At 42.6% G+C, this 23,834-nt stretch overlaps 1 protein-coding gene and 1 non-coding gene across 2 annotated transcripts in view; one reads left to right on the top strand and one right to left on the bottom strand.

Annotated features, from left to right (window-relative positions):
• The window catches only part of LOC126334527 (spindle and kinetochore-associated protein 1-like), a 424,403-nt gene that overhangs the window by 149,009 nt on the left and 251,560 nt on the right, over window positions 1-23,834 (top strand). The window lies entirely within an intron of this gene.
• Window positions 23,656-23,728, bottom strand: Trnar-acg (transfer RNA arginine (anticodon ACG)). The gene has a single exon. It is a non-coding gene; the product is annotated as a tRNA-Arg (tRNA).

Here is a 23,834-nt window from a genome sequence, read left to right as displayed (position 1 = left end):
CCTACCACTGTGCCTACAAATGCAAGCTGCAGCTGTCAACCAGGAAAATCTCAGGAGGGAGATAAGCCTACACTACGCTTGTCCGTCCTGTTTTAGAATACTGCTGCTCGGTGTGGGATCCTTACCAGATAGGACTGACGGAGTATATCGAAAAAGTTCAAAGAAAGGCAGCACGTTTTGTATTATCGCGAAATATGGGAGACAGTGTCACAGAAACGATACAGGATTTGGGCTGGAAATCGTTAAAAGAAAGGCGTTTTTCGTTGCGACGGAATTCCAATCACCATCTTTCTCGTCCGAATGCGAAAATATTTTGTTGACACTGACCTACATAGGGCGGAACGATCAGCACGATAAAATAAGGGAAATCAGAGCTCGTACGGGAAGATATAGGTGTTCATTCTTTCCGCACGCTATACGAGATTGTAATAATAGAGAATTGTGAAGGTGGGTCGATGAACCATCTGCCAGGCGCTTAAATGTGATTTGCAGAATATCCATGTTGTGTAAGTAGGCTGTTTAGGTTTTTTTATTGGTAACGCCACATAGCGCTCTGTATGAAAAATCACTGGCTGTGCTACGCGCAGTCTGTGGCTGGGTGGCATTGTTGTAATATTCGCTATTGTAGTGTTGGGCTGTTGGCTGTTAGCGGCGCGTAGCATTGGTCAGTTGGAGGTGAGCTGCCAGCAGTGGTGGACGTGGGGAGAGAGATTGCGGAGTTTTGAAATTTGTAAGACTGGATGTCATGTACTGCTATATACATTATGACTTTTGATCACTATTGAGATAAATACATTGTTTGTTCTGTATGAAAATCTTTCATTTGCTAACTATGCCTATCAGTAGTTAGTGCCTTCAGTAGTTTGAATCTTTTATTTAGCTCGCAGTAGTGGCGCTCCCTGTATTGCAGTAGTTCGAGTAACCAAGTTTTTGTGAGGTAAGCGATTTGTGTAACGTATAGGTTAATGTTAGTCAGGGCCATTTTTTTGTAGAGATTTTTAAAAGTCAGATTGCGTTGCGCTAAAAAAATATTGTGTGTCAGTTTAAGCACAGTTTTGTATAATTTTTCTAAGGGTATGTTTCAGTTGATGTAGATCAGTGTGAAAGCTTAACACGCCACATCTCAGTGACGCCAAATTACACCAGGAAATTGCGAACAACATAGGAGAAAGCTTACTGACGTGGCGACAATATCCGTCCACACAATGGTGGGTTGAACGTGGGAAACCACAAATAAGGAAGACACTGATTAGGCACAGTGCGGAGAAGGCTTTCTGGAGGAAGAGCACTGCAGACTTTTACGCACAGTCTCTAAAGGACGCACTCAACGGTCCTCCAGACGAAACCTGCTTCTCACGCGAGTCAGCGGAATAAAGGCGCGGCAACAGATGAAAGGCGCCACAGAGGATGAACCTGCCACACTGCACCAGAGGGAAAGGGCAAACAGCAGAGCTATTAGGGAGATTAGCGAGTTAACAGGCCGTAAGATGACGACCAAACGGGACATGATGCGTCCCATAGAGGAGCATTTCACTGCCCTCTTCGGGAGCGATGTGTCAGACGACGCAGAAACACCCAAAATATTAGAAGAAACCCGCAGGCAGTTCAACAATCCAGATCGCACATTGCTGACTGAGGCCGTGTCAGAGGACGAAGTGAGAGCCGTCCTCAAAACCTACACCAACGGCAAAGCTGCAGGAGCGGACGTAATACCGTCAGAATACTACGTCACCTGCTGGGAGAAAGTAGGTGGAATAATGACGGAAATTGTCAGTGAAACTCTAAACGGAAAAGAAATACCACCTCCGTGGCTGCGAAGGGATTATTACTCTGATCCCAAAAAACAAAAGCGCCGAAAACATTGACTTCCGCCCAATAACCCTCCTAACGCGGACTACAAGTTAGTAGCAAAATGCGTCGCCGAAAATATGAAGCTCGACCTGAAGAAAGCCATCAGCCGGTGGCAGACCTGTGGAGTGTTAGGCAGGAACGTCTTCGACGCCGTCTGCACGTACAGAGACGGGATAGCACACGCCGCTACCAACAGAGCGGCTGCAGCGATTATTTCTGTCGACTTCCAGAAGGCCTTCGACAGGATCGGTCACCGGTACCTGCTAAACATTTTAACACGACTCGGTTTCGGTCCTAAATTCACTCAAGTCATCAGAAACATGTTGTCAAATGCCACATATAGGGTGACGATAAATGGATGGTTGTCTGCGCCACTAAAACTTGAAAAATCTGTGAGGCAAGGGTGCCCCCTGTCGATGGCTTTATTCACAGTGGCTTTACCCAGTCCTCAGAAAACTCGCCTCCACCATTAACTGCTACAAACTGCAAGACACAAAAGTAACTTGTATGGCATATGCCGATGACATGAGTATTTTTGTTGAAGAAAAGGAGGATATTGACAAAGTCTTCCCAATAATAAAATGTTTCGGCAAAGCATCTGGGGCAAAAACCAACCCCAAGAAAACTGCTGTTTCCAATAGAGAACGCGAAATTGAGGGAGGCCAGACCATGGTGCCAGGTGACAGAAAAACATAAAGCGCTATGTGTCCAGCTGCAGCACTGCCCACTGAAAATGGCTGCAGATAATTGGCGGAACATCCTAAACACAATCAGAGGGCTCGTGAGAATACATTCCAACAGACACCCAACGTTAGATAAAAAAACACAGTTAGTCAACGTGACGATCCTGGCGAAGTCATAAAAGTACCAACAGAAATAGCGAAGTCCATAACAAGCGCTGTGTATTACCTACTATGGAGGCGGGAAATTTTTAATGTGTCACAAGCCACCAGCACACTCACTAGAGAGGAAGGGGAGCTGGGGTTGATAGACGTTACGACGAAATGCGCTGCACTGCTGCTCCATAGAGCAATAAATATGGAGGAGAGAAATACATACTGTACCAAGTCGTCTCTACTAAAACTGTACCAACCAGACTCCGATGAAGCGCCAGCAGACGTCAGCGGGATACCCTACAAGATGCGCTACCTGAAGCAAATAGTGCTGGATAGAAGCTACGGCTCATCCATCATAGCAGTTAGAGAAATGAGGACAGCAAGGAAAATGTATTGCGCAATACGAGGTATACAAAGCAGAAGCAAGGTAGAAACGTATCTTCCAGGCCACGATTGGCCACAAGTCTGGAAGAACGTGTCGGAAAGAGCCAGACCTCCAGAAGGCAGAGACACGTGGTACAAAGTAGTACACAAGACCATACCAACCAATGAGCGATTGGCACGCATCGGCATGCGAGAGTCGCCGAACTGCGAAGCGTGCAACCAGATAAAGACTCTCTGGAACACCGCTTCACATGTCGGAGAAGCCAAGAGATATGGGAGACATGCAGAAGAATATGAACAGGGCGAATCACCGTGATATAGAAATCACGGCTTTCACCGTCCCTGAAGCAAAAAGCTTTCCTCGACCCAAGCGCGTCGCGACCGTGTGGACAATTGCAATGACAGCGCATGCTATAATCTCAAAAAAGCAAACGGACCTGGTGCAGTTCCTCACAGATCTCTGGAAGGAGCATCGGAAAGCCAGGCAGAAAAACAACTACCGCCAGACGTTCCAGACCTATCTGCAGATGGAGCTGGACGCCGCCATCAAGGAGGTCCACGTCCACACCACGCCCTTCCATAGCCCCTCACGCCCCCGTCGTTGCTCACGCAGACATCCTGCCACCCTCCAACATTCTCAAAGTGCGTGTTAAATCTGTGTACTTGTGTAAAAAGTGGCAATGCATCATCTTTGTTGTCGTATGTGACAGAGTGCGACACTACAAATCATATCGTCACACAACTGGGGAAAAATGTTAAAATACTCTAGATCTCCTGCTTGTCCAAAAGGTGTTTATTTAAGTACCATCTCTCTCTCTCTCTCTCTCTCTCTCTCTCTCTCTCTCTCTCTCTCTCTGTCTCTCTCCCAAACGCAATCTAACAAATACCTTTCGCTAAAAACATTATCCATATGTATATATATTTGTTGAGTGCGCCCATAGATGTATGTCATAGTCACTAAGTTCAAAGCATATTTAAAGGACGCCATCATTTGGTGCCAATCAAAATAAATCTTACTAAATTTCAGCAGTTTTTTTTAAAAAGACAGCACTAACAATCGCATATAGAACTATAACTAAACACAAAAAGACCACAGCACCGCCATAAATCAGGCTAGAGAACAAACAAATATAATCAAGTAGATAATTAGAAACTAAGCAAAAAGAAAACACAAGTAAAGACTCTAGAAAACGATACGAAAATTGTATGTGTGAAACTTGAACGAACCTTTGATCAAAGCAGTGTAATTGTTAACTTGTAAATAAAAGTTTATTACGTGACAAAAAAAGGTTCAAATTCCGGACGAGCCCGTATTTTTTGATTTCGCAAAGCCAAAACACTTGGCCACGATGTGGATTCTTGCCATGATGGCACATGGTAGACAGACAAGGTGCAGTTCTGTGAGGAACACAAGAGGGCCAAACAGCGCGCCATGTACCGCCAGACCTTCCTGCAGGTCTCGCTGGACGCCGCCTTCAGACACGTTTTGCACACGCCATGACCGCCGTCATCACCAACATTCGCGCCCACCATCGCCGCCGATGTGTTCCTCCCATCCCTCCAACTTCCCAAAGTCAAGGGCAGTGTCGTGTGCTAAAGTGTATGGTCGAACGTCCGAAGTGCAAGGTGAAAGTGTGCAAGTAGTGCAGTCCCAAAGTGTATGTCACGTGCGCAAACCCAATTCTTACAGTGTCCTCAAGTAAGTCAAGCAAAAAATGGTCGGGCATAAATACAGTGAAAATGATATCTAATAGGTATATCAATGTAACAGCGTAATTTAAATAATTTCTTTCATATATTATTATATAAATTAAGAATAAGTTAAAATTTTTGCGTCCACCTAAGTGCAGAATATAAGTATCCTTCATATTATTATTCACATACACCTTTTTTTGTCATACATATCGCGAACATGTGCAGCACATATATGAAATCTAAAAAACGTTTAAACTCAAAATATAACAAACCAAAGTAAGACTGAAGCGTGAAGACATTATGCAAAAATCATCTTACTTAACAAAAGACAATACAAGAAAATTAACAAAAGAAAAACGAGAAAATATCTACTTTTGCTTAATAATATAGCAGAACATTTCATGTAAAAATCTGTATTTGTTAAAATTCTTAAAATTCTATAAAGAAAAGTCTATATACGTTACAAAAATAGGTTAAAACCCTGCACGAGCCAGTATTTTTTGCTTTGCTGCTTCCCTTTCAAAAGCTGAAGGCTATACGCGAGCATGTGTGGGAAACATGGCTCTGTCTCGTCTCCCGGAGACTGCACAAGTACAACGAGAGTCCACAGCGTTGAAGAGGAACTCTATTGTGTTGGAAGTGGGTGACACTCAAGAAAGGGGTGACAACACAAATGATTCTGTTGAAAATGCAGTGATTGAAATAATAGATTTGAGTGAGCTGGATGGGATGGTATACCAGACCATAAGTAGTCAACATACTGAAACTGACAGTAGAATTAAGGAACACTTCAGAAACTGTAGGGAGGTTGCAACAGATAATATGAATGATCCTCAACTTGATGTGAACAGTCTGGTAAATGCTCAAACCAATCCTCTCTTTAATTGTGAATCAAATCAATTAAGTGAAGATTTTCTTAACACAGAGATACCCATTCATCCTATACAAATGTCCAACAATAGCGTGAACAAGTTATGTGACTTAGAATTTAAGGAAGTTGAGAGTGATTTATTGAGAGAAACTAATGTTACAAAACAGCATAGTTTTGTGGGTAGCCCATACATAGCTATATCGGTTGGTAACTGGACAGCTTTATGTCTAATTGACACTGGCAGTGCAATTTCAATCATATCTGAGAAATTTAGAGACAGAGTACAGAATAATCCTGACTACATTGAATTTCCTATCTCCAGAGTTAAAATTAAAGGTGCAACTGGTAAGTACATCAAAGTAATTAATAAACAAGCATTAATTACTTTCCATATAGGAAAGACTGTGTTTGAGCAACGTTGCCTGATTGTCAGTGATCTCAATGTGGAGATACTCCTGGGAATTGATTGGATCCTAAAGAACAATATATATTTTGACTGGGTTAATTCAAAGGTCTGGTACAGAATTGACCATTGTGAGAGTGTTGAAGTTCAAATTTCTGGTCATACTAAGCTATATCTAAGAACTGGTGATACAACAACTAACAAAGTGTGTGGCTATGAGATAGAAGTTTTAGATGATGATCTTACAGGTGTTGATGTTAGTGTTAAAGACTTTGATCATTTGGTTAGTGATAAGGTCAATGAGGCTGATAGGCTTACTGAATATGAAGTATCTGTACTTGAAAGGCTATTGAGAGAGTTTGAAGATATTTTCAATGAAAAGCCAGGTTGAGTTAAGAATTATTCTTGCAAGCTTCAGCTGAAGCAGCATCAGCTGTTCTTCATAAGACCATACAAATTGTGGAGAGGTAACTCCAAAAGTTACAAGAGTGGAGAACTATTGAAAGAAGCATAAGCCAGTATAAAAATTCTCTAGTTGTCGTATCCAAAAAAGACAGTGGAGTCAGGCTTGTACTAGATTCCAGACATCTAAACAAATATTTGGAAAGGTAGACAGGTCACCCAGAGTCAATGGAAGAATTATTAAGTAAATTCCATGGTGTCATGTATTTTACTTGTTTGGATCTGACATCAGGCTTCCATCAGCTCACTCTAGATCCTAGTTCCAGAAAATACACCGCCTTTTTATTCTCTGGAAAAAGTTACCAGAACTGTGTAGTTCCGTTTGGTCTCAAGTGTCAGTTGCAGAATTTATAACAGCCTTGTATTTAGTGTCGGGTAGTGATATACTATCGAAGCTGGGTATTTATGCTGACGACATCCTCGTTACGAGTAATTCATGGAACGAACATATCAAGACAATTAAGGAGGTAGCAATGAAATTCAGAAAAGGAGGTATCACCCTCAAATTGGCTAAACGTAGATTTGGGGTTAAATCTTTGAACTTCTTGGGTCACACCATAAGTGAGGTAGGAATTCTGCCTGATCCAGATCAAATTAAAGCTATTGCCAATTTTCCCAGACCCAGAAATAAAACGGAATTAAGATCCTTCGATGGATTATGTAACTTCTACTGTAAATACATAAGATCACAAGTCCTGAATGAACCATGTTTACTTCATTTATAGAACAAGAACACTTTATGGGAATGGTCCACAGAATGTCAAACAGTTTTTGATGAGATCAAAACACAGCTTTGCAATAGTCCGATTCTATATAGGCCTGATCTTTCCTTACCATTTTGCCTCATGACAGATATTTGTGATTATGGATTTGGTGCCTACATTTTTCAGCAGAAAGGGGTTGATGGTCAGATGGAACAATGTGCAATAAGTTGTGCAAGCAGGAGTTTACTTAAACACGAATGGAATTACACAGTCACGGAGAAAGAGTTGCTCACAATAGTGTGGGGCTTCAAGAAATTTAGGAACTATCTCACTGGACATAAAGTCATCGTATTCTCTGATCACAAAGTACTGAGCTATTTACAGGAATGTAAGCTGTACCATAACCAACTCACTCGCTGAGCATTGTTTCTTCAGCAATTCGATTACGCTGTTTCCCTTATCAAAGGTGAGCAAAATTGTGTTGCTGATGCCTTATCTAGGTTGCCAGTTGGTAATGATCAGGAGAATATTGAGATTCAGGAGAACAAGAACTTTAGAATTATTTTTATTAAGGGAGTAAAGCGTGAGAGAGAAATTAGACAAATTTGTGAACAATTACGGAGACACCAAGATGAGGACTTGAAATTAGTGAAAAGCTTGCTGGGTAAGAAAGATGAGGATAAAGTTGGACAGTATTACCACGTGCACATGGGTATTTTGTTCAGGAGACACAGACCAGACTCTGATAACTGGAAACTATGTTGGCCCAAACAACACCTAGACTTACTCATTAAGTTTGTTCATGAGAGTTTTGGCCACTGTGGTAGTATGAAATGCACTCAAAAGCTACAAGGAAATGTTTATTTTAATAATATAGTCAGGAGAGTAAAGTGTTGGCTGGCTTCTTGTGATAGATGCCAGAGAGTAAAGGTAACAAACCAGTGCCAAAAAGGTTTTTTAAATAGCATTATATCCAAATCTGAGTTAGTTGGGGTTGACCTCTTTGGACAATTATCTCTTTTCAAAGAAGGATACAGTTACATCTTTTTTGTGGCTAATTTGTTTAGTAAGTTAGTTAAGTTGTACCCATTAAAAGAGGCTACCAGTATGAAAATTATAGTGTTTTGAAAATGATTGTTTCACCAATGCTGGCAAACCTAAAGCTGTATTGTCTGACAATGGAAGCCAGTTCATCTCACATATATGGAAACAGCTTATGACCGATCAGCATATCAAACATATTTGCATTTCCGTTTACTCACCATCTTGCAATTCTACTGAAAGATAAATGCGTGAGATTGGTCAGCTTTGTAGGACTTACTGTTCCAAAGATCATTCAAATTCGTACTCGTATGTAACACAATTTGAGGATATTCTCAACCATCTGCAACACACAACAAGTGGATTTTCTCCTTGCGAGATACATTACAATAAAAACCAACTAATTTAGTGTATGAACTAGTAAAATTTCCCAAGTGTTCTGAGTTGTCTCCTGATGAGAGAGAAGACATTGTGAGGAGAAATATGGAGATGTATCACAGCAAGAAGAAGTTAAGGCATGACAAAAATGTTAAGGTGATTCAGTACAAAGTTGGTGACCTGGTGTTAACAAAAAGTTATTAGAAATCAGAAGCTATAAATAAGGAGATCAAAAAGTTTTTGATATTTATACTGGTCCTTTTGAAATTAGTGAAATGCCACATCCCAATGCGTACAGACTCAGCTATCCTAGATCCAGGTACCCCTGTGGGTTCAGGGTAAGAATCGGCCCACGATATTCCTGCCTGTCGTAAGAGGCGACTAAAAGGATTCTCACACGTTTCGGCCTATTTTCGATTGTCCCCTCTCGGTTTTGATCTCCATATTTCCAAATCCTTTCGAAGAGTGAGCCAATTGGGGAAGGGCGCCTTACATGGTACATTTTGTCCATCGTGCATTGAGACCTTTCACCAGCTTTCTCGCCGTGGCATTGCTGTCCCGCTCATTCTCCATCTCTTGGGGTGGGGATACCTTTCTGGGTGCGATTTCCACTATGCACTGTGCAGCGTTGGTTTTTATAGAGACGACAACAGTGGAGTTCCTTGCACCTAATATCCAGCACGGTAGCCAATGCGTCGTGGTGGGGCCGCCATGTACCCTGTTGGTTGTAGCCCCCTGACAACACAAGGATCGCTCTTCTGATGCCTGCGCCGTTAACTCCCCGCGTATGCCAAGGAGTAGATGCCTATCTCCCTGGGACATTGGGAATCCTGGCAATGGCCATCCTGCAAGGTGGCCCTTGCTGACGCTGTGTGGCGCCTGTGGGGAGGGCCTTTGGTCGGAGTGGGTGGCATCAGGGCGGATGACCCGCAATGAAGCGTGGTATATCATCTCTCGCTGGTGGCCAGCCGCCAGCCGCCAGCAGTCTCTAAGCGTTCTCGAGCTCAATTTAACGCTCAGAAATACGATCCCAAAACGTTCCCCTCCCTGGCCACACTGTGGGAGGAGCGTAAATCTCGGGATAGCAGTGACACTTATTCGCACCGGTTCCTAGTTTGTACAAGAGCTGATGAGGAGTCTTTCATGTCAACAAAGCCTCAGTTCTTCGTAGAACATTTAGAGGACAAGTTTGGGGAGGTGGAGGGCTTGTCCAAAATGCGCTCTGGGTCAGTATTGATAAAAACAGCATCCTCTTGTGACAAGTTGGATGTTTCCGTTACTACCTCACCCCATAAGAGTTTAAATATGGTCCAGGGAATTATTTTCCATAGGGAACTTCTTAACAGGCTGATGACGAGCTGCGCGCCAATTTAGAGTGTCGAGATGTTCATTTCGTCTGGCGCGATCATCAGGGTCTGAAGGATAATCAGATTGCTACCGGTGCCTTCATCTTGGCTTTCGAGGGTGATACATTACCGGAGAAGGTCAAGGTGATGGTCTACTGCTGTAATGTCAAGCCCTATATCCCTCCCCCGATGCGGTGCTTTAAATGCTGGAAGTTCGTCCATATGTCTTCCCGCTCTACTTCCAGCCTCACATATCGCGATTAAGGACGCCCATCACATCTCAATTCTCCATGTGCCCCGCCTTCCATCTGTGTCAACATGTGATCTGATTCCCTACTAATAAAAACTCTTTTCCCAGTCTGTCAGCTTCCCTGTGTGATTGTGAGCATTATTCGTCACCAGTCCTTAAACATAACCAAGGGCATTATTTTCCGCGGCGATCTTCTTCTTCAGTCGAGGAACTCAGGTCTTACTTGGCATGGCGTGGTGTTCGTTTCGTCCTGTGAGTTCAGAGAGGTCCTAAGAACTATCTCGTTGATACTGGTGCCTTCACCCTGCCTTTTGAGGGGATACCCTTCAGGAAAAAATCAAAGCTATGGTTTATCATTGCTCTATATCCCGCCTCCCATGTGTTGTTACTGATGTCTTAATTTTTGTCACATGTCTTTACAGTGGGAGGCGACTCCTATTTGCAGTGACTGCAGCCATGAACCCACCCTCTCCATGTGGGGAGTCCTTCCACCCCATCACGCAAGCGCATGAAGTGTTCCAGCTCACATTCTCCTTGCTCATCAGCTTGTCCGATCTATAAAAAATAAAGGAAGATTCAGCAATTCAAAACAAAACTCTCAGCCCCCCTCCCTGACATCTCCAGAACAAGAAGCCTGTTACTTCGAGTTGGATTTGGGACACATGCTCTGTGAGCCTCAAGGCTGCTTGTTCTCTTTTGGATCCTGGTATTGCTGCAACTTATTGTCCTCCTGACCACATTTCCTGCAGAAGAAGATGCATAAGTCTTGTGAGAAGCCGCCTCTCGCACTTAACATCCCACAGGGTGTCACCACCTCCTTCTCAATCAGGGTCTGATCTTATGTTCAAGGATGTCACTCTATTCTTACTGGTAGTGAACACTGACTCTGCACAATAATCGATACTGCCCCACATGATTTCCGCCCAGACTCTAGTTCTACTCCCCTCCAGTGGAACTGTAATAGATACTATTGTCACCTTCCAGAATTGGCAGTCTCTTCTTTCTCTCTATTCTGTAACTTGTATTGTATTGCAGGGATCTCGTTTCACTGATTCTCATTCGTGATTCCCAAGCCTTCTGCTGGAACTGAGTTGGATATTTGTGAGCTTCCAGGAGTGTGTGTACATTGGACCTCATGGGCATGGTTAGTTCTTGTGTTGTTCTTCATACTGTGCTGGAAGCAGTGGCTGTTTGGATCCATTTAGAGTCTGCAACAATAGTACACAATTTTTATCTCTCCTCAGACCAGCCTCCTACACTTCCTGTTCTTATAAACCAGTTCCCTCCTCCCTTTCTTCTCCTAGGCAATTTTAACATACATAAATCTCTTTGGGGTGGCATTGCAACCACTGTCTGGGACAGGATTGTTGAAGAGCACCTGGCTGGGCTTGAACTCTGCCTCCTCAACGCTGGAGCTCCAGTACACTTCAGTGTGGCTTGCAGCACTTTCTCAGTCATTGATATTTCCATCTGTAGCCCTGGATTCCTTACGTCTGTTCAATGGGGAGTGTGACAGTGACCATTTTCCAATTGTTTTATCCTTTCTTCAGTATCACTCACATGGACACCCTCCCAGATGGGCATTTACTAATGCCTGTTGGAATGCTTTTTCCTCAGCTGTGATCCCAGATACTACTCCACACAATGGCATTGATGAGTCCATATGAAGTTTGACCAATGCCATCCTCTTGGCAGCTGCTTCAGTAATTCCATCTTCTTTGGGCTCTCTCTGGTGGAAGATGGTCCCTTCACAGACCCCTGAAAGTCTATTAAAGGCTGCTATCATGCCCTTCAATGCTACAAATGGCACCCATTTCTGAACCATAGTACATAGTGTCGGAAGTTCCATGCGGCTTTTCACAGATGATGCTGTAGTATACAGGGAAGTTGCAGCATAAGAAAATTGCAGCGAAATGCAGGAATATCTGCAGCGGATAGGCACTTGGTGCAGGGAGTGGCAACTGACCCTTAACATAGACAAATATAAAGTATTGTGAATACATAGAAAGAAGGATCCTTTATTGTATGATTATATGATAGCGGAACAAACACTGGTAGCAGTTATTTCTGTAAAATATCTGGGAGTATGTGTGCGGAACGATTTGAAGTGGAATGATCATATAAAATTAATTGTTGGTAAGGCGGGTACCAGGTTGAGATTCATTGGGAGAGTCCTTTGAAAATGTAGTCCACCAACAAAGGAGGTGGCTTACAAAACACTCGTTCGACCTATACTTGAGTATTGCTCATCAGTGTGGGATCTGTACCAGATCGGGTTGACGGAGGAGATAGAGAAGATCCAAAGAAGAGCGGTGCGTTTCGTCACAGGGTTATTTGGTAAGCGTGATAGCGTTACGGAGATGTTTAGCAAACTCAAGTGGCAGACTCTGCAAGAGAGGCGCTCTGCATCGCGGTGTAGCTTGCTGCCCAGGTTTCGAGAGGATGCGTTTCTGGATGAGGTATTGAATATATTGCTTCCCCCTACTTATACCTCCCAAGGAGATCACGAATGTAAAATTAGAGAGATTCGAGCGCGCATGGAGCCTTCTGGCAGTCGTTCTTCCCACGAACCATACGCGACTGGAACAGCCCTCCGGCTATGCTGACTAGCTTGGATTCCATCACTGAGAGTTTTACTTGGTATTTCACCCAGGCCTCGACATCAGTCTGTCTCTCATCTTCTCAAACACCTTCTGGAGCGACTTCCTTTATCTTTCAGTCCGATTCGCCTAGCCTTATAACGCTCTATTTAGTGAATGGCGATTCGCCAACGCCCTTGCTCTCTGCCCCAATATGGATCCTGGACCAGACTGGGTGCACACCCAAATGCTTTATCACTTTATGGTGATTTCCCAACGTCATATACTTCCCCTTTTTAACCATCTCTGGAGCGAGCAAGAAAATCCTTCTTAATGGGGAGAAAGTGTTCTCATTCCACTTCTGAAAATCGGGTAAACCACCTTCCGAGTTTTGAAATTGGGTAAACCACCTTTACAGATGAACAGCTATTATCTGATCAGTTTAACGAATGTCCTCTGCAAGTTACTTGAATGTATGGTGAGTCGAAAGCTGTATTGGAACCTTGAATCCAGGGACCTTTTGGCTTTGACCCAGGGTGGTTTTCACTGAGGCTGTTCTACTCCCAACAATTTAGTCTACCTCGAGTCTGCTTTTCACACAGCTTTTTTCCAATATCAACACCTTGTTGCAATCTTCTACAAGCTATGTAAAGCTTATGATAACACAATGGCTCCACGACATCCTTGCCACCTTACATGACTGGGACCTCTTTGATCTGTTCCCGATTTTTATCCAGAACTTTCTTTCATGTCGCTCATTTCAGGTACAGGGTGGTAGCTCCAAAAGCACCCCCATCTGAATGGGAATGGGGCTCTGCAGTGATCTGTTTTGAGTGTCCCTTTCTTTGTAGTGGCGTCTGTGGGACCTGTGGTGTCCCCATCTGTGTGTGCTGATGGCTTTCACATTTATTTTTGTTTCTCCATGTTGTGCATAGCTGAATGCAGACTGTAGAGAGCAGTACGACGAGTGCAGTTCTGGGATCGCAATGAAGGCTTCCAATTTTTTATTGCCAAGATGTGCGTTACGCATTTCTGTCTCCATTGTACAGTACCTGTAACTTGAAGGCCAACCCCTCAATATGGTGGACTCGTAATTTTATGCGACTGGTATTTGACGCCCAGTTGACATGGCTTCTCCATCTTCGCCAACTAAAGCAGACGTATTGGCCACATCTTAATGCTCTTTGATGCCTCAGCCATACCAAATGGAGTATGGACCACTCAACTCCGCAAATCTTTGATCCAGCCCTGTCTATATTATGGTAGTATCAGATACAGCTCACTATCACCTTCAGCATTACAGATGCTGGACCTGATACACCATTGTGGGATATGACTGGCTACTGGTGCCTTTTCGACTGGCTTGATGATCAGTTCTAGTGTAGGCAAGGGTTGAACTGCTGCAGGTTCTGTGCCAACAACAGTTGATTGCTTGTGTGTTATGCATTTACTGCTTCCTGGAGCACCTGAACTATCTCCAGATATGGAGATACATCTCCCACAACAGTGGCCCAGGTGAGTTTTAGATCACCATCCGTATCTGGTCCCTTTTTTCAGAACTCCAGCTTTCCCCTCTACCATCTCTTTTCCAGGCCAGCTCACATACACCTCCATAGTTTATCCTTTGTCCACAGCTCTTCCTTGACCTATCACGAGGCCTGAGGCCTTCCACCGCCATTTCTTCTCCATTCTTGGCGCGTTTTGGGGTTCAGAACTAATTTATACACATGGCTCAATTGTCGCTATTCACACTGGCTTCAGTTACATTCATGTGGGATATAATGAATTCTGACCATGTCAGATGGCTGCAGTGTTTACACTGTGGAATTGGCAGCCATCTATTGTGCTCTTGAACATATTTGTTCCTGCACCACTCAGTTGTAGAGGCTCTTTGAGCGGTTTACAAGATCTTGACCAGTGTTACCCTCATCATTCCTTAGTCCTGACTGGGATTTTCCTTTTGTCCTAAAACAATGTGGACCCTTTGTGGTTTTTGTCTGGCCAACAGGTCACATTGGGATCCTGGGGAATGAACTCGATGACTGGCTGGCCAGACTGGCTACCAGCAAGCTGCCCCTTGAGATCAGTATTCTGAAACAGGACCTTCCATCAGTATTTATGCCGTGAAATTCTAAGGATTTGGAATACAGAATGGCATACTCTGACTTCACTGAACAAACCAAGGGCAATAAAGGAGACCACAAATTTGTGGAGGTCCTCTATGCTGGCTTATCACAAGGGCCCCATCATTGTTTGCCAGCTCCTCGTCAGCATACTTGGCTGGCTCATAGTCGTCTCCTCCATTGTGAGGATCCAACGCACTGCCACTGTGGTGACTGTTTGATGGGAGTCCACAGTTTGGTGGGCTGTCCTAACCTAGCCACCCTGTAGTGGACTCTTAATCTTCCTGACTCGCTATTGCTGGTGTTGGTGGATGATGCCTCAGCGGCTGACCTAGTTTTACGGTTTATTTGTGAAGGGTTTTTTTATCACTACATCTAGGGGAGGGAGGTCAACCTTTCTGACCCATTGAGGAATTGGCAGGACACCCAAACCAACCAACCAACATTATTTTATGTTATCTGCTGAATTAGAATACGTAATTAAAGAGTTCGATTTAACTGACACATGGGAGCATAAAAATGATGATGCGCCTGGTTGTATGCTCATCACTAATTGCTCGGCAAGTCGCTTGAATAGGATATACCGATCAAACAACTTGAAGACTAATAGTCTGGTCACAGCAGCGTGGCCCACCAGATTTACTGACCAAGCTCCATCTATATGCTCAATTAACCTGGAGAAACATGACACCTACCGCGATAGAAGTTATAGGAACCCAAACCACGTACACTTGCAAGATGCCGAATGGCGAAAATGTTTTCACAAAACTTGGCAGGAATGCGAATGTAAGTTCACATCCTTCAATTCTTTTTTAACATGGTGACTATAATGCGTGAAACCTCAATTAAGGAAAACGTTCATCGACGATTCACGAGAAGAAAGTTTTTGATAGAGGAAAAAGAACTGCTTTTTATTCCAATGCCTGTACAAATTGGACGCATATGTCATTGAAAATTATGTTGTGATCAAGAGAATCAAGTCCAAAGTTTTGGCTCTGATGTGAAAACAGAGGAATACCAAGTACGTGAGAGAATGCATGATGCTGAAGAAACTTGGATAGTTCATGAAATACGCGAAAAGAAGAGAGTACATCGTAAATTATCAAAGAAATTAAAAGAACTGACGCGACTGTTCTCGAAACACAGGACGACATTAAAAAGGAAATTTGTGGCCATCTTTATGACTTTATCTCCCACAGTGCTGTTAACTGTGAAGCACAAGAACACCTGTTACAAAGTCTTCAGGGAAGACTTAACAGAGCGGCATCTCGGAGTCTTCTAGTGCAGGCAACGATGATGATCTGGTAACCGCAGTTGCAGAGAGTCCCGAAAACAAAGTGCTGGGGCCTGATGGCTTTGCAAAAGAGTTTTACAAGGTTTTCCAGGCGCAAATGAAATCTAAATTACTCCTTGTATGTAATGAACTAATGAGTTCTGACAGGGAATCTCAAAGGAATTTCTAGAAGGAAATGTAGAGCTAATTCCGAAACACACACACAACGTGTCAATAAATAACCTAAATCCAATTGCTCATCTAAATAGTGATTACAAAATTATGGAGCTCATTCTTGCCCTAAGACTAAAAGCGATAACGCATGAGAAGCCGGCCTATACGAAACTACTGTGATTAAAGAAAGGTGAATTATCTAAGCTGTTTACGAATGTAGGGACATCATAGCGACTGTAGACTTCTCAGACTTCAGTGCGCTGTCTCGTGATCACCAGTGAGAGTGACGTGGAGAAAATTTTGCAGGTCATCGAAAAATGTGAACTTGCATCAATTGCGAAGCTAAGCAAAACTGGATCACGCACCATGCATGTAGGGCATGGAATATCTGGGCGAAACACGGAAGAACGAAATGTGGTCATCCATATGCAAATTCTAGGTATCCACTGCAGGTCTAACTTAAAGCATGCTACAGCCGGAAACTCTAGGAAAATCCCTGCAAGCTTGCGAGCCAGCGTCAAAGAACATAGCGTGAGAAGATTTGATGACATCCAAAAGACCACCTTTGCAAATATGTGCAGTGCCTCTAAAGTAGACTATGTGGCTTAAGTTTTACCCATACCACGTGAAAAAACAGCAAGACTTCTCTTAGCTTTGGGTCATGTTGTGGCTAATAGTAACATTTCCAAAATCAAGTTTGACACGTTGACCCTCTCAGCCGAAAACGGGGGATCAATCCCCTCTGACGTTGGCAAAAGTCACAAGCTTTATTCGTGTGTTCCACCTACAAGCTGTGTAAGAAGACACCCTCACTTCCTAGACGAAATTACTCCCACTGTCTTGAATCCAGACATGTACCTATACGTGTGGCACGTCGCCAAAGGCTTTTATCATTTTCAACTATTTTAACTTGAAATCAGTTATATCGAAACCAGAGTCCGCCCATCGAATATGATAAAACTTAATTGCATATACATTAATGGAAGACAAAAGGAGAAATGTGATTGAGCAAAAGTACCCAAAATACAATTGGAATGTCACTCGAAAAAGTTTCAGCACCCATCACCTACCAACAAATGTGAAAACTACTTGGTACAATTCAGTAAACAAGAAAGTAGCAACCAAAGCGAAACTTCATGCCCTTCATCTGGGTGATTCGCCCACGTGTGATAGACATCAAAGAACATACAAAGGTTTGTGTGCACTAAAGTCAAGAACTTCTGGCAAATTATCATTCAAATATTAGCCACCATAACATGAATATCTAGCCTGCCGATTTTTTGAATCCTAGTGATGTGCCATACCCAGCCGTAAAAAGAAATGCTGTAAGCTGGCTAAAAGGCCAAACATTACATCTCGTAACCGAAGAAAATAAACTGAAGATGATTTCCGGATGTATCTTTTCCTTCAGCATCATAACCTAATGAAGACAACAGATTACAAGAAAAACTTTCCAAAATTTTTAGTAAATATAATTATGTGAATCTTTGTGTACGAAGTGAATAGAAAACGACTTAAACTCAAGAAAAAATAACGAATTCTTGTTTTTCTCTTCTTTTTTCACACGGTGTATTTTTTGGAAAAGAAAAAAAAATTACTGCGAAAGACACAGGTCAAAAGCAACTTATTTTGTGTTGAAGCAATCTCAGAGGAAAACCTTATCCTTGCGACAGAAGACGTCGTAATTTTTATGTTATTTTATTCCGTGTGTCAAAGCATCTTTTAACCAAAAGAATACCTTAATTTCTTCTATTCTGCGATAAATCCACCGTCAACTGTAACATCCAAGATGACAGCTCGTAGCTGGCTGGCAGCTCGTAGCTTCCAGCTTGTGGCGTGTTCGCAGGCGAAAGAGGGAGCAGGTCGTGCGGTTGGCTCCTTACGCAGGAAGCGGCTATTAGGGTAGCGGAGTACGTGAGCTTAGAGAACTCCTCCCTTGGGGTCAAAGATGATTTGCCTGGTAAATCAGACACAGTGACCTCTGAGAATCGTGGTCCTCGCAGATCAGAGATAGAAAAGATTAATATGATTTTAGTAAACTGCAGGAGCATCCAAGGAACGATCCCAGAATTAGTAGCGCTTACTGAAGGTTATAATGCACAGCATTATTGGGAACAAAAAACTGGTTGAAACCAGACGTCAACGACAACGAAATCCTAAGTTCAGATTGGAATGCTTATCGTAGGGATGGGTTAGTCACCAATGGTGGCAGCGTGTTTATTGCAATTAAAACTTCGATAAAATCTAGCGATGTTGTGAAGGATTCCGAATGTGAATTAATCTGGGTGAAACTGAGTATCAAAGAACGGTCAAAAACGGTGATCGGATGCTTTTATAGACTATTTGGGTCAGGATCTGTAGTTGTAGAGCGCTTCAGACAGAACTTGCAGAATATCATTAGTAATTTTCCTCGTCATGTCGTTGTAATAGGGGGTGACTTCAATTAGCCAGGTATAGACCGTCAAAACTGGTGCCAGAGACAGGGATTCGTGAGGCATTGTTCTGGATGTCTTGTCTGCAAATTATCTTGAACAGACTGCTTGGCTACAAACAGACGTGAACTTATCGAATCAGTTAACGCAGAGGACAGCATCTATGACGACGGGTCCTACAAGGAATGTTCAGAAAGGTAGGAAGATACACTTGCTCAGCAAGGGTGACAGTATACAATTTTCAGAAAATCTCATCAGTCAGCATCAAATATTCAGTGATAAGGACGAAGATGTGGAGGACAAATGGAAAAAATTCAAAGGTATCGTTCAATATACCCTAGACAAGTATGTTCCGACTAAGGTTTTAACGGATGGGAAAGATCCACCATGGTTTAATAGCCGTCTTAGAAAAGCGCTACGTAAGTGAAGAGCACTTCATCTCAGATGCAAGAGCACTATAAACCTAGCTGATAAATAAAAGCTGAACGAAGCGATAATGAGCTTAAGGAGAGCAATGAGAGAAGCGTTCAACGATTTTGAAAGTAATGCGTTATCAACCGACCTGAGTGAAAGCCCTATGAGATTTTGGTCGTATGTAAAATCAGTAAGTGGATCAAAATCATCTATTCGTTCTGTCAGTGACCACACCGACACCGAAACGGAAGGTAACATAGCGAATGCTAACATACTGAATTCGGCCTTCCGAAGTGGTTTCACCGTGGACGATCGTAACACTGTCCCTCCTTTCAATCATCGCACGAACGTCGAAATGGCAGGTATTGAGATAACTGATCGCGGAACTGAAAAGCAGCTATAATCGCTTAGTAGTTGAAAGGCATCAGGACCAGATGAGATACCTACAAGATTCTATGAATATTATGCGAAATAACTTTCACCCCTTCTAGAAATAATCCACCGTAGATCCTTGAGCAACGAAAGGTACCTAACGACTGGAAAAAAGCGCAGGTCATTTTTGTTTTTAGGAAAGGCTCTAGGATAGATCCACACAATTATAGACCATTATCGTTGACGCCAATCTGTTGTAGAATTATAGAACATGGTTTATGCTCAAGAATTATGACAATTTTGGAAAATGAACTTCTTCTCTATAAAAATCAACATGTATTCCACAAACAGAGAACCTGCAAAACTCAACTCGCTGCTCTATGAGATCGGCAGCGCAGTGAACAACGGCGCTCGGGTTCATGCCGTGTTCCTTGATTTCAGTAAGGCATTTGACACCGTCCTGCACTGCCGTTTAATGAGAAAAATGTGAGCTTGCGGAGTATCGGAGCAGACTTGCGATTGGATTCAAGACTTTCTTGCAGATAGAACTCAACACATCACTCTTAACGGAACAAAATGGACAGATGTAATATCTGGAGTACCAAATGAAATGTGATAGGACCATTGCCGTTTACAGTATACATAAGTGATCTAGTTGAAAGGCTATTCGCAGATGATGCAGTTGTCTATACCAAAGTAGCAACACCAGAATTTTCAGAACGACCTGCAGAGAATTGATGAATGGTGCAGGCTCTGGCAATTGACCCTGAACGTAAATAAATGTAACATATTGCACATACATAGGAAAATAAATCCACTACTGCACAGCCCTACACTGTTGATGACAAACAGCTTGAGAAAGCGTCTGTCGTAAAATATCTGGGCGTAACTATGAAGAGCAACCTTAAGTGGAACGATCACATAAAATAGATAGTGGGGAAAGCAGACACCACACTCAGATCCATTAGAAGAAACTTAACGAAATGTAATTCATCGACGAAAGAAGTGGCTTATAAGGCGGTTGTTCGCCCGATTCTTGAGTATTGTTCATCGATCTGGGATCCCTATCAGGTAGGACTGATAGAGGAAGTTGAGAAGATCCAACGAAAAGTGGCGAGTTTCGACACGGGATAGTTTAGCTGGTGAGAGAGCGTTACGGAGATGATGAACTCCACTGGCAGACGTTACTAGAGAGGCGTTGTGCATCACAGAAAGATTTACTATTGACATTTCGGGACAACACTTTTCAGGAGGCGCCGGACAACATATTTCTTCCCCCCCCCCCGCCCCCCCCCCACCCCTCGCATACATCTCGCGTGCTGACCACGAGGGGAAAATCCGAGAAATTAGAGTCAATACGGAGTCCTACCGACAATCATTCTTCCCACGCTCTATACGCGCGTGGTGGTACAGGGTTGGAGGGATGAGATAGTGGTACCGAAAGTACTCTCAGCCACACGCCATTAGGTGGCTTGCGGAATATGATATAGATGTAGATGGGAAGGCCAATTCATCAAATAAACCTCGAGAAACCGATGCGTTGGATGACTCATAAAGATACTGCGGAATAAATTGGAAAACAAACCTTCGTGAAGTAGAACTTTGAAGTCGTCGCACTGCTCAGATAGTTCATGTGCAAACATGCGTCTTTGGGTTAGGTAGAATAACATAGAGTGATTATTTATCTTACTATCAAAATATCAATTTATCTCAACTTACACAAGTAGCATTGAAGCCAGGCTGAGAAGGCAAGCACAGTGAGGGGCGAAAAAGAAAAGAAGAAGAAACAAAACAAAAAAAGGGAAGTATGATTCTCAGTTAGGGTGCGAGAGGGTCCCAGTTCAAATCCATAACGAGCCCTTATTTTTGCTCTGTTATCGGATGTTCAAATGTGTGTGAATTCCTAAGGGACCAAACTGTTGAGGTGAACGGCCTCCAGACTTACACACAACTTAAACTAACTTACACTAAGAACAACATGCACACCTATGCTCGAGGGAGGACTCGAACTTCCGGCGGGAGGTGCGGCGCAATCCGTGACATGACGTCTGTAACCGCGCGGCCACTCCGCGCGGCAGTTCTTGGAGGAAACTGAAGTATACTCCTGTTGAAATAAAGTAGATATGCGGTGAGCTTTCCGTTCCGGAAAATTGACGTCTCTTCTCGAAGACGTGGACTGTGAAAATCAACAGTCTGATTTAGCGAAACCGTAAGCAGATAATCTAAACACACTCAATTAAAAAAATTTGCGATAGCGTAATGAATAATGATAAACACGATATTTTCGTTCTGTTGTTGCAACAACAAAAGAACGCGTGGTTTTTTTTCTCACCAGACGCGTTTCACTTTTTTGAGAAAAGCATCATCAGTGTTTAAATTAAAGATATTTGTAATTTGATTTGTTTTTCAATCGAAAAACCAACATATTGTTAACGTACTGTTTTTCGATCATACAAATAAATCAAATTGTAAAGATCTTTAACTACAGACCACTGATGATGCTTTACCTCAATAAAGCGAATCAAATCTGGTGAAGGGGAAAAAAAACAACACTTGCATCTTCTTGAAGTTGCAACGATAGAACGAAGATATCCTCAGGAATTGTAAAGCAACTACGGAAATGTAGCCTCACAAATGAAGAAAGAATATTTTTTTTTTTTTGTAGTTATCGTCACCTCGTTTCTGTCAATATCTCTGGCCGAGGGAGACGAGATATCTAGTTCGGCCACCTTTTGCGTAAATTTCTATCCGTCTTGTTGTGGTAGATCTTTGCTCTGAGTGTACAACCATCTCTTATCTAACACAGCATCATATGATGTCAGACGACGACAGGCTGTGTACTGAGAATGGAGTAAGATATGCAACAAATTATTTCTTAGAAAATTTCCACTTAATAAAGGACCTCAATAAACAAGTATACAAAATTGGTATTTAACCATTCAGAGAATATGCAAATTTCTGGGTTGGGGTTATTTACTTTGTATTCAGCAGTTATTTTGTCAGTTGTCTAAAGCAATTTATTGCTGATAAAATCCCAAACGTGACACAACACTGTACATGTGGAAGTCTGCCACTTTATCCACACAGTAATCTATTTTGCCGACTGAACGAATAAGTAGTCTGCAGCAGTCAGTCCATCAATCCGCGAATGCTTGTTCATAACTTCTTAAACTGAAGATTAATGTAAGTTATGTGTAAGTTATTACTTCTATTTACTGATGATACCGATGCTCTTCGTACAGAGGGACAACATCGAAGACTTTACGGATATCAGTGTATAAGATGTTACGTGAATAACTGAAAATATGTCGGGAATTCAAATGTATTGACGTACAGTTTACTATTTTTTATTTAGTCTAAGATGGAAACAACTTCTCAACCAGGATTTTAAAAATTCAGCATTCATTTTATCTTCTGTCATTTCTGTAAAGAAGCAATGAAGTGACTAACACGTTTACATGCTACCAGAATTTTCTGATATTTTTGATATTTCTGCATGTAAGACTTAAAATTCAGATTTGTTGAGTGACTTTTCGTTTAAGAAGTTGCTCCCACTTTCTTTTTCTTTCAGAAGTTTCTGCCTTTGGTATTAAATTGACTCATCGTTGGCGACCATCGCAACCCTGGGTTCAAATCATCCCTAAATCGGTGCAGGAACAAACTGGGACTCACTGGTAAAAAGATCCTACCCATTCTTCTACTGTTATTGGTTCAGCAGATTGTCTGAAGTACTCTGTCTTCAAGCAGTTCTCTCTCTCTGGCCGCTCTCCTCACCAGTTCACTTTCTTTTTGTCCTTGTTTTGTACAAGTGGGATAAAGTTATTTGTTCGATAAATTGAAAAGCCTTGCCCTTGCTGCAGCTAGAAAAACGCATTTCAATTAATGAAACGAATATTTGTACACTTGCCGCAAAAAATAGCATCAGCAAGAAACTCGTTAAGACAAAGTTAATTTAAATTACGAAGGAACATTAACGGCACTTCCAGGCAAACTACAGTTGCAGGTTGTAACGACCCATTTAAAAACTTTCGTAAAGAACAACACAGCTTTGAAGTTGTTAAAATTTGCGACCCTGCCAGGATTCGAACCTGGAATCTTCTGATCCGTAGTCAGACGCGTTATCCGTTGCGCCACAGGGCCTACTTGGTGATGCCGGTAGATTGAGGTATAAAGCAGGCAGTACTGTGTGTGTGTGTGTGTGTGTGTGTGTGTGTGTGTAAGAGAGAGAGAGAGGGGGGAGGTGAGA

The sequence above is a fragment of the Schistocerca gregaria genome, chromosome 2 (genome assembly GCF_023897955.1).
Source record: "Schistocerca gregaria isolate iqSchGreg1 chromosome 2, iqSchGreg1.2, whole genome shotgun sequence".
Lineage (NCBI taxonomy): Eukaryota > Metazoa > Arthropoda > Insecta > Orthoptera > Acrididae > Schistocerca > Schistocerca gregaria.
The sequence above is the reverse complement of the archived record's forward strand: the minus strand, read 5'-3'. Positions and strand labels throughout refer to the sequence as shown.